At 42.2% G+C, this 16,148-nt stretch overlaps 1 long non-coding RNA gene across 1 annotated transcript in view; it reads right to left on the bottom strand.

Annotated features, from left to right (window-relative positions):
* The window catches only part of LOC116568899, a 45,681-nt gene extending 36,072 nt beyond the window's left edge, over positions 1-9,609 (bottom strand). The window contains exon 1 of the long non-coding RNA XR_004276774.1: positions 9,357-9,609. This is a non-coding gene — a long non-coding RNA (uncharacterized LOC116568899). The remainder of the gene's footprint in view (positions 1-9,356) is intronic.
* Positions 9,610-16,148: the final 6,539 nt, after the last annotated feature.

The following is a 16,148-nucleotide window of genomic DNA, read 5'->3' on the forward strand; positions in this document are numbered from 1 at the left end:
GAAAATGAAAACACAATGGTCTAAAGTCTTTGGGATACAGCAAAAGCAGTTCAAGGAGGAAAGTTTATAACCATACAGGTCTACCTCAAGAACAAGAAAAATATTCAATAAACAACCTAACCTTATACTTAGAGGAGCTAGAAAAAGAAGAACAAACCAAACTCAAGAGCAGGAGGAGGAAGGAAATAATAAAGATTAGAGAAGAAATAAATATATAGAAACTGAAAAAACAATGTAACAGATCAATGAAACCAGCAGCTGGTTCTTGGAAAAAAATTACCGAAATTGATAAACCCCTAGCCAGACTCATAAAAAGGGGAGAGAGGGAGAGAGAAGTAGGAAGGAAGGGAGGAAGGGGACTCAAACAAAATCAGGAATGAAAGAGGAGAAGTAACAGCTGATACCACAGAAATACAAATGATTAGAAGAGAATATTATAAAAAAGTATATGCCAACAAACTGAACAACCTAGAATAAAGGGTTAAATTCCTGGAGACATAAAGCCTATCAAAACTGAAGCAGGGGGGTGCCTGGGTGGCTCAGTGGGTTAAGCCGCTGCCTTCAGCTCAGGTCGTGATCTCAGGGTCCTGGGATCGAGTCCCGCGTCGGGCTCTCTGCTCAGCAGGGAGCCTGCTTCCTCCCCTCTCTCTCTCTGCCTGCCTCTATGCCTACTTGTGATCTCTCTCTATCAAATAAATAAATAAAATCTTTAAAAAAAAAAAAAACTGAAGCAGGAAGAAATAGACCTATTAACCAGCAATGAAACTGAATTGATAATCAAAAAATTCCCAACAAATTAAAGTCCAGAACCAGATAGCTTCATAAGCAAATTCTACCAAACATTTAAGGAGGAGTTAATACCTATTCTTGTCAAACTTTCCCAAAAAATGGGAGAGGGAGGAAAACTTCTGAATTCGTTCTATCAGGACATCATCACCTTGATACCAAAACCAGATAAAGACATCACAAAAAATGAGAACTACAGGCCAAGATCTCTGATGAACATAGATGAAAAATCCTCAACAAAATACTAGTAAGTTGAACCCAACAATACATTAACAAAATCATTCACCACAATCAAGTGGGATTTATCCCCAGGAGGCAGGAGTGGTTCAATATTTGCCAATCAATCAATGTGATATGTCATATCAGTAAGAGAAAGGATAAAAATCACATGATCATTTCAACAGATAACAGAAGAAGTGTTGACAAAGTACAACATCCATTCAATATAAAACCCTGTGCAAAGTAGGTCTAAAGGGAACATACATCAGCATTAAAGGTCCTATATGAAAAACCCACAGCAAACATCATCCTCAATGGGGAAAAACAGAGAGCTTTTCCATTAAGGTCAGGAACAAGACACAGATGTCCACTTTCACCACTTGTATTCAACACAGTACTGGACTCCTAGCTACAGCAATTACACAACAAAAAGCAATCAAAGGCATACAAATTAATAAGGAAGATGTAAAACCTTCACTATTTGCAGATGCTGTGACACTATATATAGAACACCCCAAAGGGACGCCTGGGTGGCTCAGTTGGTTAAGCAGCTGCCTTCGGCTCAGGTCATGATCCCAGCGTCCTGGGATCTAGTCCCACATCGGGCTCCTTGCTCCGCAGGGAGACTGCTTCTCCCTCTGACTCTGCCTTCCACTCTGTCTGCCTGTGCTCGCTCTCGCTCACTCTCTCTGACAAATAAATAAAATCTTTAAAAAAAAAAAAAAAAAAAAAAAGAACACCCCAAAGACTCCAGCAAAAAACTACTAGAACTGATAAATGAATTCAATAAGGTAGCAGGATATAAAATCAATGTACAGAAATTCATTGCACTGCTATATATGAATAATCAAGCAGCAGAAAGAGAAATTAAGAAAACAGTGATTGGCCCCCATCCAAAGTTGAAGGCTTAAACAAAGCAAATGAATGGCTTTGGGATATCTGATATTACATATTTAATACACACATAAATATATTGAAACATGCAATGGTACTTACATCTGCCCATGTATGTTTTAAACATATATTTTGTTAGATATGTCATATCTATCAACAGAAATAGTTAAGTGTAGTCACAGAGGTACATTTAAGAAACCTTGGCTTGAGAAGCAAAGTCAGAATGCCATCAGTGCTAAAGAATCTGTGTGTCCACTTCTCAGCATCAGGATACACAAATCTTTAAATCATTCAAGACAGTTCATTTTCTTGTTCCTATTGATCTCTGGAGATGGTGGTATCTTGGACTCCTTTGGGAGAATAATATGATACCTCTAACTGTTCCCCTATGCTTGGGAAGAGAATCCTTGGAGACATGAAAATTTTCTTCAAATACATTTCTCTCCCTTTTTAAGTGAAAAAGCTCTCCTTACTCTCCAAAGTAAACTCTCCATAATTCAAATTTAATAAAAAATTGTCTAAGTTCAAAGCTGAGGGCTACTGAATTGTCCTTCCCTCCATGGAAGCTTTAGCCAGTAAAGAAAAATAATCACCACCCTATATCAATCTCAGTTTTCATCAATTTTGAATATGGAAGATCCTTAGTAATGCATTCCTCACAAAAATCCCACAACTTTCCTTGGTCAGCTGTCATGTGGCAGATCTTTAGATTTCTTGGGCATTGTTCCAATACCAGGCTATGAACAGAGGAGCTAAATCATAAGAAAGGCATATCTTCATATGAGGTGAAAGACTTACTAATAATTAACTTCAACAGCCTGTCTAAAAATCTAGTGGTCTGTCAGTCTCTGGAATTGTCCAAGCAAAGGCAGAATGATCTTACACTGAGGGTGTTGTAAGAACACTCATCGGTTAAAAAGTTGAGTGGGACAGCACTTATATTACCTTCCACTATAAGCTTTTATGACTAAATGGATCAATTATTTTAAACTTTTCTTATGAGAGCTAGCTATCTTGTATTTCTTCAACAATCCCAGTTGTCATTTATAAATTTTTCCAAATTATTTGCATATATAATATAAATTTATAACATATACATATAACTGATAAGCAACATTTAGCAAACACTATATATTTGAAGTCACAGACTTAAAATATTTGATAAAGGACCAAGAATACTCAAAGGAGGAAAGACATTCTCTTTAATAAATGGCACCAGGAAAACTGGATAATCAACATGTAAAAGAATGACTCTAGAACCTATCTCACACTACTCACAAAAACTAGTTCAGAGTATATTAAAGACTTAAGTGTAAGACCGGAAACCATAAAACTCATAGAAGACAAAAAAACCTTCTTGTTGATGATTTTTTGGATAGGACATCTAAAGCAAAAGCAACAAAAAGCAACAAAAGTAAAAACAAACCAGTGGAACTACATTAAACTAAAAAGCTAGAGCACAGAAAAAGAAATGATCAACAAAATGAAAAGCACAACCTAGGGGATGGGAAAAAAGATTTGCAAACCATGTATCTGATAAGGGGTCAAAATCCAAAATACATAAAGAACTTATAAAACTCAATAGCAAAAACCAATCTGATTAAAAATGGGACCTGACTAGACATATGTATATATATATACATATTTCTATGTATACACATATATTTATGTGTATACACATATAAATATATATACATATACATATTTACTTACTTACTTACTTATTTATTTTTAGCACGAGAGTGTGCATGCACGCCAGCGAAGGTGAGAGAGGAGCAGAGAGAATCTTGAGCCTGTTCCAGTCAGCACCAGCCTGTTGCAGAGCTCTAATCTCACAACTGGGAAATTATGACCTGAGCCAAAATCAAGAGTCTGATGCTTAAACTGAGCCACCCAAGTGCCCCCCAAACTTTTTTTTTTCCCTGTAAGTAAGCTCCATGCCTATGGCAGAGCCCAACACTGACTTTGAACTCACCACCTCAGATCAAGAGCTGAGCTGAGATCAAGAGTTGGATACTCAACTGACAGAGCCTCCCAAGTGACCCCCAAATAGACATTTTTTAAGGTAGATATACGAATGGCCAACAGACACACAAGAAAAGGTGATCAACATCACCAATCTTTAGGGAAAGGTGAGTAAAAACCACAGTGAGATACCATCTTATGCCTACTACAAGGACTATTACTAAAAGGAGGTAACAAATGGTGGAGACAATGTGAAGGAAAGAAACCTCTTGTGAACTGTTAATGGGACTGTGAATCTGTTTTAACTTTATAGCATAGTCTTTTTTTTTTATAGCATAGTCTTTTGACTGTACCTTTTTTTCATTTTTTTAAAAATTTAAATTCAACTAACTAATATATAATATATTATTGGTTTCTGAGGTAGAGGTAAGTGATTCATCAGTCTGGGTAGGGGTCACCTAATCAGGTAAGTACTTAAGGGGGACTGGGCTCGTCTTAAAATCAGGAAGCTCCATCTTGATTTTTTTTTTTTTTTTTTTTTAAGTAGACTCCTTGCCTAGCATGGAGCCCAAAGCAGGGCTTGAACTCATGACCCTGAGATCAAGACCTAAGCTGAGTTCAAGAGTCATACGCTCAACCAACTGAGCCACCCAGGTGCCCCTGCCATTTTGCTGATCTTGAAGGAAAAAACTTCATGTTTTAGAGGGAGTCATGTGGCAGGAAATGACAAGTAGCCTGTAGGAGCTGAGAATGACACCCCCCCACCCACCCACCGAAGCTGGCAGCCACTAATCTATGGAGAATTAGTCCTACAACTGCAAGGAACTCAATTCTGCCAACAATCTCATGAGTTTTGAGGAGGGAACCAAGCCACAGTGACTACAGTCCTAGCTAACTCCTTGATTTCAGGTCCCTGAGATCCTGAGCAAAGGACCCAGCTAACCTAGCTCCTGACCCAACGAAACTGTGAGCTAGTAAGTCAGGGATGTTGTAAGCAGCTAAATATATGGCAATTTATTAGGCAGCTATAGAAAACTAAATACAGCCACTCTCCAGTTTCACCTGGAAATATCCTACCATGTACCAGGACCTGGTTTAAATGTTTATCTCTTTCGTGTTTGCCCTGATTTCCCCCACCCAAAAGTTATCTTTCTCTAAATTTCTACAGGACGTCTATTTCCCCTTTGTGGCACTCCCCACTTTTCGTACAGCCATTTGTGTAGATCTTCGTTCTCCCTGGGTGTAAGTTCTGTGAGACCAGAGATAGCCTTGCCATCACATGTATGCATTATATTTTGTACAATCACTGAAACAACTACTCACTTGTCTTCGGGTCATTACTGCTCAGGGATCTAAGAGTTAAGCTTCAGGCTTCAGCCTCACACTCATTTTCTAGTGCTTCTGAGCAGCTTCACATGACTTAGCCTAAGTACAGAATTTGGTGACCTAACCCTCCCTCAAACCATCATCCAAAAGGCTAATTCTTTTGTCAAAGAGTCAACAACGTGTAAGTTCGACATATTTAAAATCCAGAGTTGAAGGTCATCAGACACAGATTTCAGAGTGGGGAAATTTACAGATAAGCCAGGTAACGCTTGGAGCCCCCAGGGCAGGGCTGGCCTGCTGCCTGCTGGACAGACGCCAGGTTTGGGGCAGCCAGTTGCTCTCTCCACACGTGTCACTTCCTTTTTACTAAAACCGCAGCTTCTCCCACCTGTGTGTGCTCACGTGGATTTAAATAAGAAATAACCAGGAACCCAGGCTCGGAAAAGAGCTTCCCCGGCAGTGGAAGCATTACGGCCAGAGTTGGTTAATTGAAATCATGCATCGAACTAAGTTGCCACTCTGATGCGATCTGACAAAAATGATCATAGGATAAAATTGCCTCTTGCTGATCCCCACCTATCTTCCATTTCAACTTGCAGCCAGATTGAAGCAAACTGCTCCAATTTACTGCTCCCGACCTGCTGATAATGGACACTTTGCCGTGCACTCTCCCTTCATTACCGCTCAGGTCAGGGCTGTTAACAGGGACTCTTGCCACTTTTGACAGATAGTCACTACCAAGATGAATGGTGGTAGCCACATGACCACTTAGAACCGGGCCTTCCCTCTCCAGCACCTTCAAAATGCCTTTAAAAAGAAAAAAAAAATAAAAATAAAAGACCGCACTTCACTGTTTAACTCTTTATTAGCTAGGAGAATCAATAGAAACCAGGCAACTGTGACCTCGTGATTCCTTTACTGTACAGCCGCAGATATTCCAAAGAAATCATTTAACAGCATTTTAAAATGAAAGTTGCTAGTGAGGCTTCCTTTGTACATTTTCCTCCACTGGGGGATGGAGACTGGGCTGTACCTGGAGTTCTCTATGTGGGGGGAGGGAGTCATTAGCCCAAAGTCTCAACTGGCTAAATCTGATCAAGAAGTGGCTACTTTTCTGAGTTAAAATTGGCTTGTTTCATAATGATAAAAATGATTTGTTAGAGCAAATAGGCTCTTTTTACTACCACAAAGACAAACGGAACCCGAGAGGCCGGTACTCTTTCAATTATTTGCAAACAGCCATTTTTGAAAACTTTTTAAGGACAACATATCTAAGTTATTCTCATATTTAGAAAGAAAAAAAAGATGAGAGAGGAAGGCATATATTGGTATCTTATTTCTTTAATAGATTACACAAGTTCAGGTAGTGTTAATGACTAAGTTTTAAGAGCACGCTAAAGGGGAATGCAGCACACGTTTTATGTTCCTTAAAGCTCTTAACTTAATTCTATGTATAAACTATATATGCAACTGGTATAGAATGCTCTCGTTTCTAATTCTTGATCTGCTCATCATTTCTCCATTTGACCAACAGTCAAATGAGAGCTCCGAACTCTTATTAGATTTGCACTGTGTTGTCTAATTCACTCTGCCTCATGAAAGCAGATGAACTATTAAATACCATAATCTGTTATCCACCATTAAAATTAATTGATTTTTATGTCACTTTAGAACTAATGAATTATTTAGAGACAGTCTCATAAACTACAAAGCATAGTGGGAAAGCTCTTCTATTCCCTATCATTTCTAGTTAGGTTGAACAGTCCTATGCCTTCGCTAGTTTTCCTTGTAGCAGAAATCTCAAAAACATAGCTGTTTTCAATAATTACACTTCATGGAGAAGAGCCACATTTATGGAAAAGGTTTTGAAGATGTGGATGATGCTTAACATTACTCTGGGAGAGGTTTGTCATATGGACAGATATTTCCAGATTCAGTTTGGTGTTGCCATCAGGATAATATAATCGGAATGGACATGCTATTAAGCAGAAATAAAACCCTAGCAAATAGTAATAATCATAAAAATAAATACATGGGTAATATTTTATTATGTTGCCTGAAAAAAATCTTACTTGATATTTTGGTTCAAAGATTGCGTAGCTATATTACGATGATAATAAATCATGGTTATGGAAAATTTATTGTGTGCCAGGCACCATGCCAAACAATTTCAACATGCATTGTTTCATTTAATCCTTAAACGTTCCCACGACACAAGCTTTATTTTTGTCCTTATCTCAAAGATAGGGAAACTGAGGCTTAGAGAGACCGAGCACCTTGTCCCAATTCACAGAATTAACAAAAGGAGTTGGCATATGAACCACAGCAGTCTCATGCCAAAGTCGAACTCCTAAATGTTCTACCCTGCTGCCTCTTTCTTCTCAATGTCACTTTATCACTTGGTGAGAGAGGTCATTAACTGTTCACCATTTTTATCTGTTTAATGTTTATTGAAAGATAATCCTTTCACTTGCAAACTGGTTCAGTCAATGACAAAAATTCTTGCTTTCTAGAAGTATTTTCCAATACTAGTAAAATTGCTCCGTGTAAATTTTAGGAAACTAACAAAGCTCTGTGTTTAGTGGCACTCCTCGTCCCCCACTGTGACATGAACAGTGGGCAGAAGGTATCGGTAGGTCCACGTGCCCTGCAGAAACCTTGAAAAGCGAGTGAAAAGGAGGACCCAAAGCATTTAAGGACGGCTATTGTGATGAGCTCCGGCTCTTGTAAGTGATGACTCACTTTCTACACCTGAAACTCATACTGCACTGTATGTTAAGTAGCTGGAATTTAAAAACTTGAAAGACCAAGGGGGGAGAAAAAAACCCAAAGCATCTCAGGCTGAGTGAGGGGACCATGTATCTGCTTTGTTTGGAACTTCCCTGTGTTTTGTTCATGGTCCTGACATAATTATTAGAAGAACCCCCTTTCTATTCTCAGCATTGTCTCAGTTTGATTAATAAGCTAGAGGGCTACCACAATTTTAAGACAGAAGTTATTCCGCTTATCAGTAAATTCTGCTGTAAACCACCTCTACCATTCCCACAGAGCTCCTCCTTGAGTGAGCTGTATTTCAGATCGGCACACCGAACATCGGGAGGAGTAGATAGATGGACCTGCTTCACCGGACTCCCTACCCTTTGCTCTCATTTGCTGGTGGTTGGCCACTGTGACGGTTTTTTGGTTTTTTTTAAGATTTTATTTATTTATTTGACAAAGAGAGAGAGAGAAAGATATCACAAGTAGGCAGAGAGAGGCAGAGAGAGAGGAAGGGAAGCAGGCTCCCTGCCTAGCAGAGAGCCCGATGCGGGGCTTGATCCCAGAACCTGGGATCATGACCCCAGCCGAAGGCAGAGGCTTCAACCCACTGAGCCACCCAGGTGCCCCTGTGACGGTCTTTTTGATACACCAGCTTCCCTAGGCTTGAGCAGAAACAGGAGTTGCTGTGCAGGTGTTTGCAAAGGTAGTTAAAGGCCATAATCATTGGCGGTAACTAAGGGAGGTGAGCCCCCCAAATCTGGGGGCACCCAATTCAATCAGCTGAAATGCCTTAAGGAGCAGATCAGAGGTTTCTCGAAAGGAATTCTGCCTGCGGACCACAGTGTCACCAATGCCCAGGACTTCCCTATGGATTTCAGTCTCACCTCGCCAGCTCCTGTAATCAGAAGCTGTAAACCAACTCCTTGCACCAAATCTCTTAATACGTCCGACCTGTGGGTTCTGCTTCTCTTGTTGAACCTGACTGATACTGATAGCCTAATGCCCGGTGAGCTCTCCTTCAAACCCTTCGCACACTCCCCCTGGCTCTTCCTTATGCCTGGGTCAGGCCAGGGGCTCTCTGCCTCCCCTCTCTCCTTAGCCAGCCGCCAAAGCCAGATAAATCTTCCTAGATCACTAATCTCATAATTTTGCATCTCATCCTTTTTAAGGGCTGGTACACCCCCAAGCACGGTACCAGACACTGACGACACAAAGATAAACAAAGTATTACTTCTGTTTTCCAGGGTCTCACCCCCGTATCACTCCCGAGCCTAAAACTTGCAAAGTTCCCTCCCTCCAGTGCTTGAAGGACAGGGGAAACTACCCAGCCTGGCAAAGCAGAGCCAGCCGACTTCCATCTGCCTCCCAAGACTCTCATCACACAAATGCCTAAGGCCTGAGCTTACCTGCTCCCCTCACGGCTTCCCACGAGGCAGGGCGTTTCCCGCGTCTTTGTTTTCAAGTCAGTGTTTTGTTGTCCGAGGGGACACCGGCCTCTTTAAAGCAGAATGAGTGTCAGAGAATGGGTTCCAAAGTGTCTGGAAGGTCTGGTGACACAGGAGCCCACGAATCGTCCTTCCAGGACAGCTCTGAGAGTCACAGCGCCAAACCGGCCCATCATGGAAGCCGCTTCCGGGCCACAATCCGGAAGACGGAGAATCCGCCGCACGGGGGGAACGAGACTTTGATCTTAGGCTCAGGAAGCTGCTGCTCGCCACCGCCACCACGTCTGCCTCTCCGCTCCGGTGAAACCAGTGGCTGGTCACGGAGAGAGCGCTACAGCGAAACCAACCTCCTCAGGAGGAACTTGCTGGCGGAAAACTGGTGAAGCAGCGGGAAGATGGCTTCCTCCTCACGTCCGCCTTCACGTCTGGCGTGAGCGCAGCGCACAGGCCCTCGGAACAGCAGCTGCCAGGGATTCTGGGAAAACAAGGCATTTAGCTTCCCAGCTGCTGGGGGCACGAGAAGGCTCGCCCGAAGGAGGTTAAGGTGAAAGCCGAGTTGCCATCCCGCATTGCCCCTCACCGTTGTTGTTCATCCACCCCGGGAAGTTTGTACGCCCATCCTCCTCAAATAAGGATTATCAGCTTTAGTAAAAAGTCTTCGGGTCCTCAGGACGTAGCGTGATTTCTAGCCCATAGAGGTGTGTCAGATAGATATCTGTTCAATAAATGAATGAAACCCACCTTATAATTTATTTCTTTATTGACACAATCACAGTGATAAATTATAGTTTATCTTAAGTAAATCTTTTCCAACAAATTATAGGAACCGTATGCCATATGGTGCCCAATATAACACATACATGTGGAAGACACTCGATAAACGTTTCTGGAATGGATGGGTCAAAGAACAGTGTCTGATATGCATACCTCAAGAAGACCTGTAAAACCCGCATCAGTGTTCCTCTAGGACACGCAGTCATTGGACTGTAAGGTAATATTCTGCATGTTATAGAAGCCCATGATATAAATGTTGCCTCTGTTTATATGTTTTGTCTCCTAAGAATTATTTTTATTGGGTGTCTCTTCCTCCTAAAATTGCAGCCTAGTGAGAACTAATTTTATACAAACGTGATATAATTTTTCAAATTAATATACTTCATTTTAAAAGACTAATGACAAGGAAGATTTGTGTAATAATCATGCTCCTGATCATTTATGTTTGCAGTGAGGAGAAAGGCGGATAAAACCTAAAATGGGAAAAGTCAGGGGCACCACTTGACATGATCGTAGTGTGACGGTCTGTATGTTTGTGACCCCTTAAAATTCACATGGTGAAATCCTAATAGCCGGATGTGATGGAATTAGGAGCTAGGGCCATTGGGAGGTGATTAGGCCATGAGGGTGGAGCCCTTTCTGAACAGGACCGGTGCTTTTATAAAAGACACCCACAGAGCGCCCCAGTCCTTCCTGCTAGGTGAGGACACATTGAAAAGTCTGATACTCAAGAGGGCCCTCGCCCAACCCTAACTTGGACTTCCAGCCTCCAGGGCTGTGAGAAACAAGTTTCTGTTGTGTATAAGCCAGTCGGTGGTATTTTGTGAGAGCAAGCTGACTGGTCCAAGACACATGTCAAATATATAAAAAATGCCAGAAAGAATAGAAAGATGGCCTTTGCAAGAATGGGATAAATTCCTGCGAGAGAGGCTTGCTGTTAGAACCCATTGCATCCCCCTGAAATTCATCCCCACACACGTGAGGTGCTTGTCAGGCACACACTGTGCCTCTGGAGAAACTTTGAACCAGCTGAAAAGAATGTTTCAGTATGGGACAGTTTGACGTATGTTGCATCTGTACTGCAGACGCTGGAATGAGTCACGTGGTGTGCCGCCCATAGGAGAACAGGCAGTGTCTGACGTTTACCTTCTGTAACCTACCAGAATGCCTCAGAAAGCCATCTATGGCTGGGTGGGTTGTTCCTGAAAAGGTTAGTGAATGGTGTTATTCCGTGTATTAAGTTAGGGATATCACTATGCTTTCCAAGAAGTCTTCCCACCAGTTCCTTAGAATCCCTTCATTAACTAAACCTATTTAAATTTAATTAAAAATTATATATTTCTTTCCTATTAAACCGAAACTGCTATAACATTATGCACATTTTCCAAAACATGTTGTGTTTGAGAAATTTTCTTTGCAGTAACTTCCCTTGTTAACATTTTCATGACCATAGACGAGTCTCACCCTTAATGCTGCAGTTTCTCGACCCTGGCATTAAGAGCATTCTGGACCAGATCAGTCCTCATGTGGGGGTCATTCTGCCTTTCGGGATGTTTAAGAGCAACCCTGACCTCTACCCACTAGTTGCCAGTCACAAATCCCTTCTCTTTCTTCTCCCTCCACCCTACTCAATGTGGATAATCAGGATATTTTATAATGTGGATATTTTTATTCTTGCCAGTGTCCCCTGGTTGAGAATCACTGCTTCACCTCCTTAAGGTCAAAGTTCTTGGTGATCAATAGCCTTTGCTAGAAATCAGAACAACCAAGGATGTATCTTCAAAGAATTAGAGAAAAATCCTTTTTCTTTTTTTCTTTTCCTTTCAGTAGGCTCCACAACCAATGTGGGGCCTATACTCACCACCCCGGCATTGAGAGTTGTATGCTGCACCAACTGAGCCAGCCAGGCACCCCTAGATAATCATTATTGCTTTTTGTGCGTGTGAGATGTAACACCCTGCATGGTTATTTAAATCAGTTTAAAGTGACATAAAACATGAATTTTTCCATTATTTTAGAAAGATAATTCTGAGTTGCCTGGGATCACCCCCAGCCCCCCTTCTTCTGCACTAGATTACTATTTAACTATAGAGATTAAAATCTTTAGAATTTACATTTCAATACTCAATTTATATTTCAATACCAAAGGTTTACTGAACTGTCTGCTTTTGATCTTCCCTTAAAACTGAGCTAACTCCTGAGGGGCCTGGGGGCTCCGTAGGTTGGGCAGCTGATTCTTGATTTCGGCTCAGGTCATGATCTTGGGGTTGGCTGTGAGATGGAGCCCTGCCTTGAGCCCTGAGTTAGGCTTGGTGATCAGCGGGGAGTCTGCCTCTCTCCCTCTCCCTCTGCCCCTCCCCCTGCTCCTACTCTTGCTCTCTAAAATAATCTTTAAAAAAAAAGCAAGGGGCACCTGGGTGGCTCAGGGGGTAAAAGCCTCTGCCTTTGGCTCAGGTCATGATCCCAGGGTCCTGGGATTGAGCCCCACTTCGGGCTCTCTGCTCAGCAGGGAGCCTGCTTCTTCATCTATCTCTGCCTACTTGTGATCTCTCTCTCTCTATGTCAAATAAATAAATAAAATCTTAAAAAAAAAAAAGCAAAACAAAACTGGGGCACCTGGGTGGCCCAGTCAGTTAAGTTTCTGCCTTCAGCTCAGGTAATGATCCTAGGATCTTAGGATGGAGCCCTGCATCAGGCTCTCTGCTCAGCAGGGAGCCTGTTTCTCCCTCTCCCTCTGCCCCTCCCCTTTCGTTTGTATTCTCTCTCTCAAATTAAAACAGACAAACAGACAAACAAAAACTTGAAGAAGAAACTCCAACAAACAAAGACTGAGCTAACTCAGGGTAGTGAGTGTTAGTTCATCTTTCAGGCTTACATAGAAGGAAAATACCACAAAGTGTACAGGAGGCTGGACCCTATTTAAAAATAGAATAGAGATATATTTAAGTTGCATTTTCTTTGCCCTTGCTTCTCTAGCTCCAGAACTAAAGATTTGAATCTCGGGTGGGGGGAGGGTGCGGGAGGTCAGTCATCAGCTTGAACAAACGTCCCAGGAGTCAGATCATTTGACCCTTAAGGGAATGGGGCTGTTCCACTAAGGTTTTCCCTCCTGGTGCTTGGGCACATTCCAAGCTGCTCATGGTTTCATGACTGTGTTCTTGGTAGCTCTGGTTAAGACTTCCCAGCTTGCCATCCTCTCTACCTTTTTTTGCTTAATCCCAATCTCTTTGTATTTTAGGTTTCCTGTCACAAAAAAGACCTCACATACTGAATCTCTATATCTTCCTTTTAAAACATGTTCCTCTCTGTTGTTTTAGAGGAGGCCCTTGTGGTTCCTTTTTCATCCATTTTCAATTACATAGACATAATTATATCACATGAGTACAAGGAACCTGTATTTTTTTTTTTTTTTCAGTGCTTCCTAAGGGAAGTTGGGGCTCAGCAGCACAAACATTCCCTAACTGCGGCCTGAGAGCACAGCCAGGAGAATGGGAGGACAGTCAACCAAAAACTACTGAAGATTCCTTTGTTTGTGCTAGAAGAGTATGTCATAACCCACTGGCCACAAGGAACACACCTGAATGACCCAATTCCTTCCTTTCAGCCCTTATAAAAGAAGTTTTTACTGTTTGTATCCTGGGCTAAAGTAGTCTATGATTTCCTGGATTCCCCATATTGCTTCCTGGCAGTGGTTAACATTCCAGCAATTTCCTTATCGCTGTGATAATTCCCACAGTCTCCGGGCCTGGACTGGGTGGGGAGTGATCTGTCCCCTGACACTGAACGCAGCTGAACCCCCTGAATCCAGGTGTGTTTAACGTAGATCTCAGGCAGTTACTAACAGGATCCACAGGAAACCCTGGGGTTGTGCCGTCCACACTGAGGCTCTTCCGATCCACTTCATCACCCACAAAGCCAGTCATGGGTCCTTCGTGGATCCCATCATGTGGACTGGCTTCATGCACAGGCAAGGGATCAAGTCTGTCTTCAACTCGTCTGGTCATCTCAAGGAGTGATGAGACTAAGCGTGGATCCAGAGGGAAAAGAAGCTGGAGGTTAATACAGTCACACACACACACACACACACACTGGCCATCTATTGCTTTTATTGCTTTTATGCTTTTCAGAGTCTCAGCTAAAATGGATCCAGAAAGAGCCCCGTGATAACATACCACAACATTGATACAGTAAAGAATAGGCTGGTATAAAAATGTCTTTGCACGTTCCCTGGCATCCCCTCATCCTCAGTGGGGCTGGGATGTTTGTTTTGTGAAAGGTTTAATTTATTATATTGACCACAAAAAAAAAAAAAAAAGTCTTTGCAAAATCCTGCATTCAAAGCCCAGAGACCCATGATCTCCAATTGTTTTTGGCCACAAAAAATAGTTTTATGCTTAGACTGGCCACAGAGCCTCAGAAACAAGGGGATTAACACTTTATAGCCTCCTGTGCTAAAGGGCTTCAAAGTGAGCCTCACAGCTGAGAGGGGTCAGGAGGCATGACGCCTGTGGGTAAGGAGCATTTCTCCAGGATGAGCTATGTTGAGGGAGGTGTGCTAATTTTTTGGGTCTTTTCTAGTAAGGAAGGTGGATTTAGATGAGTTTGGGAATTGCCTGTGTTGCTTTCTAGATGGGTTTGAGAGTTACCATCCTATGAGCATTACTGGGAGGTGAAACGTTCCCAATTCCTTTCAAATCCCCCTTGGATGGGTGCTTAACAGGAACCAGGTAACCATGGAGGCCCAAGGCTTCCTTGTACTTGATATTTAGGAAAACCCCTCTCCCTGATTCCTTAACGGGGAGTTCTTAGGTTAAGCTGATGTGGAATTGCTACAGCAAGTATTTATTGACACATACAAAGGTCCAGGTGTTAGAGATACAGCAGTGAACACAAAGAATCAACTCTACCCTCAAGGAGCTCGAATTCTAATGAGAGGGCTAATAAGGTCCAATATTTTGAGACCTCGCTATTGGTCAAGTATGGGTTTAAGCACTTTATTTGTATTATCTCAATCCCCACCACAAACCTATAATGTCAATACTATTATTATTCCCAATTTGCAGGTGCAGATATTGGGGCTCAGCAAGCTAACCTGCCCAGACACCTTGGCTGGAGAGCCAGCCATCTCAACCACTATCTGATCTTCCAGGTCAGAAGATGGGCTTAATTGCAGGAGGAATTAGAATGGCAAGGCAGAGTTGTCCTTTATGAGTTTGGAGACTGGTGCCAGTGTTTTAATGCCTAAATGCAGTCCTTTGGAGCAGCAGTAAAGATGGAAAATTCTCATGCACACTGCACCTGTGTCCACGAGAATGCCATGGAGAACAGGCTCCCTTGTTCTCTCCTGATTCAGGCCAGACAGCACTCGCTCTGCCTGTGGAAGTCAGTCCCAGTGAAACTCTTCACCAAGGAATCTAATCTGTTCATTCTGTGTTTAGGGAGTCAAGCTTTTGTTCCTTCTGAAGCCCAGCCTCACTCAAGACACCCTCCATCCTGGAACCTGTTTATCAGGAAGAAGGCAGCACGGCAGCTCATAAAGTTTTAGGTCACACAGCTCCCAGTGGAAAGAGTCCAGGAGAGAACACTCCCTAGCTAAAAAAACGAAGATTTGCAGTGACAAGGTGATGAAAAGCGAATCACATGTGCATAAACGAAGCCACCCAAACATCCACACACCCGCTTACCCATTGCCTACCCCACAACAACAACAAAACCCACAAAACTGGCCACACACAGCCAGATGTGTAAGTTTGCAGTGAGAACAAAGGCAGCCATAAATATTCCAAGGAGCCAATAAAAAGAAGAAGATGAAGAAGAAGAAGAAGGAAAAAAAAAAAAAAAACAAAAAACCCAGGAGTGGTTAGCTATCCACAGTAATGGGCTCCATAAAAGCTTTTATTGTTAAGAGAGTTACTTTACTAAGAGCTATGTGAAAAAAGTCGAACGAATGTGAAAAATTGCATGCAATAACCTGAGCTT

The sequence above is a fragment of the Mustela erminea genome, chromosome 11 (genome assembly GCF_009829155.1).
Source record: "Mustela erminea isolate mMusErm1 chromosome 11, mMusErm1.Pri, whole genome shotgun sequence".
Taxonomy (NCBI): Eukaryota; Metazoa; Chordata; class Mammalia; order Carnivora; family Mustelidae; genus Mustela; species Mustela erminea.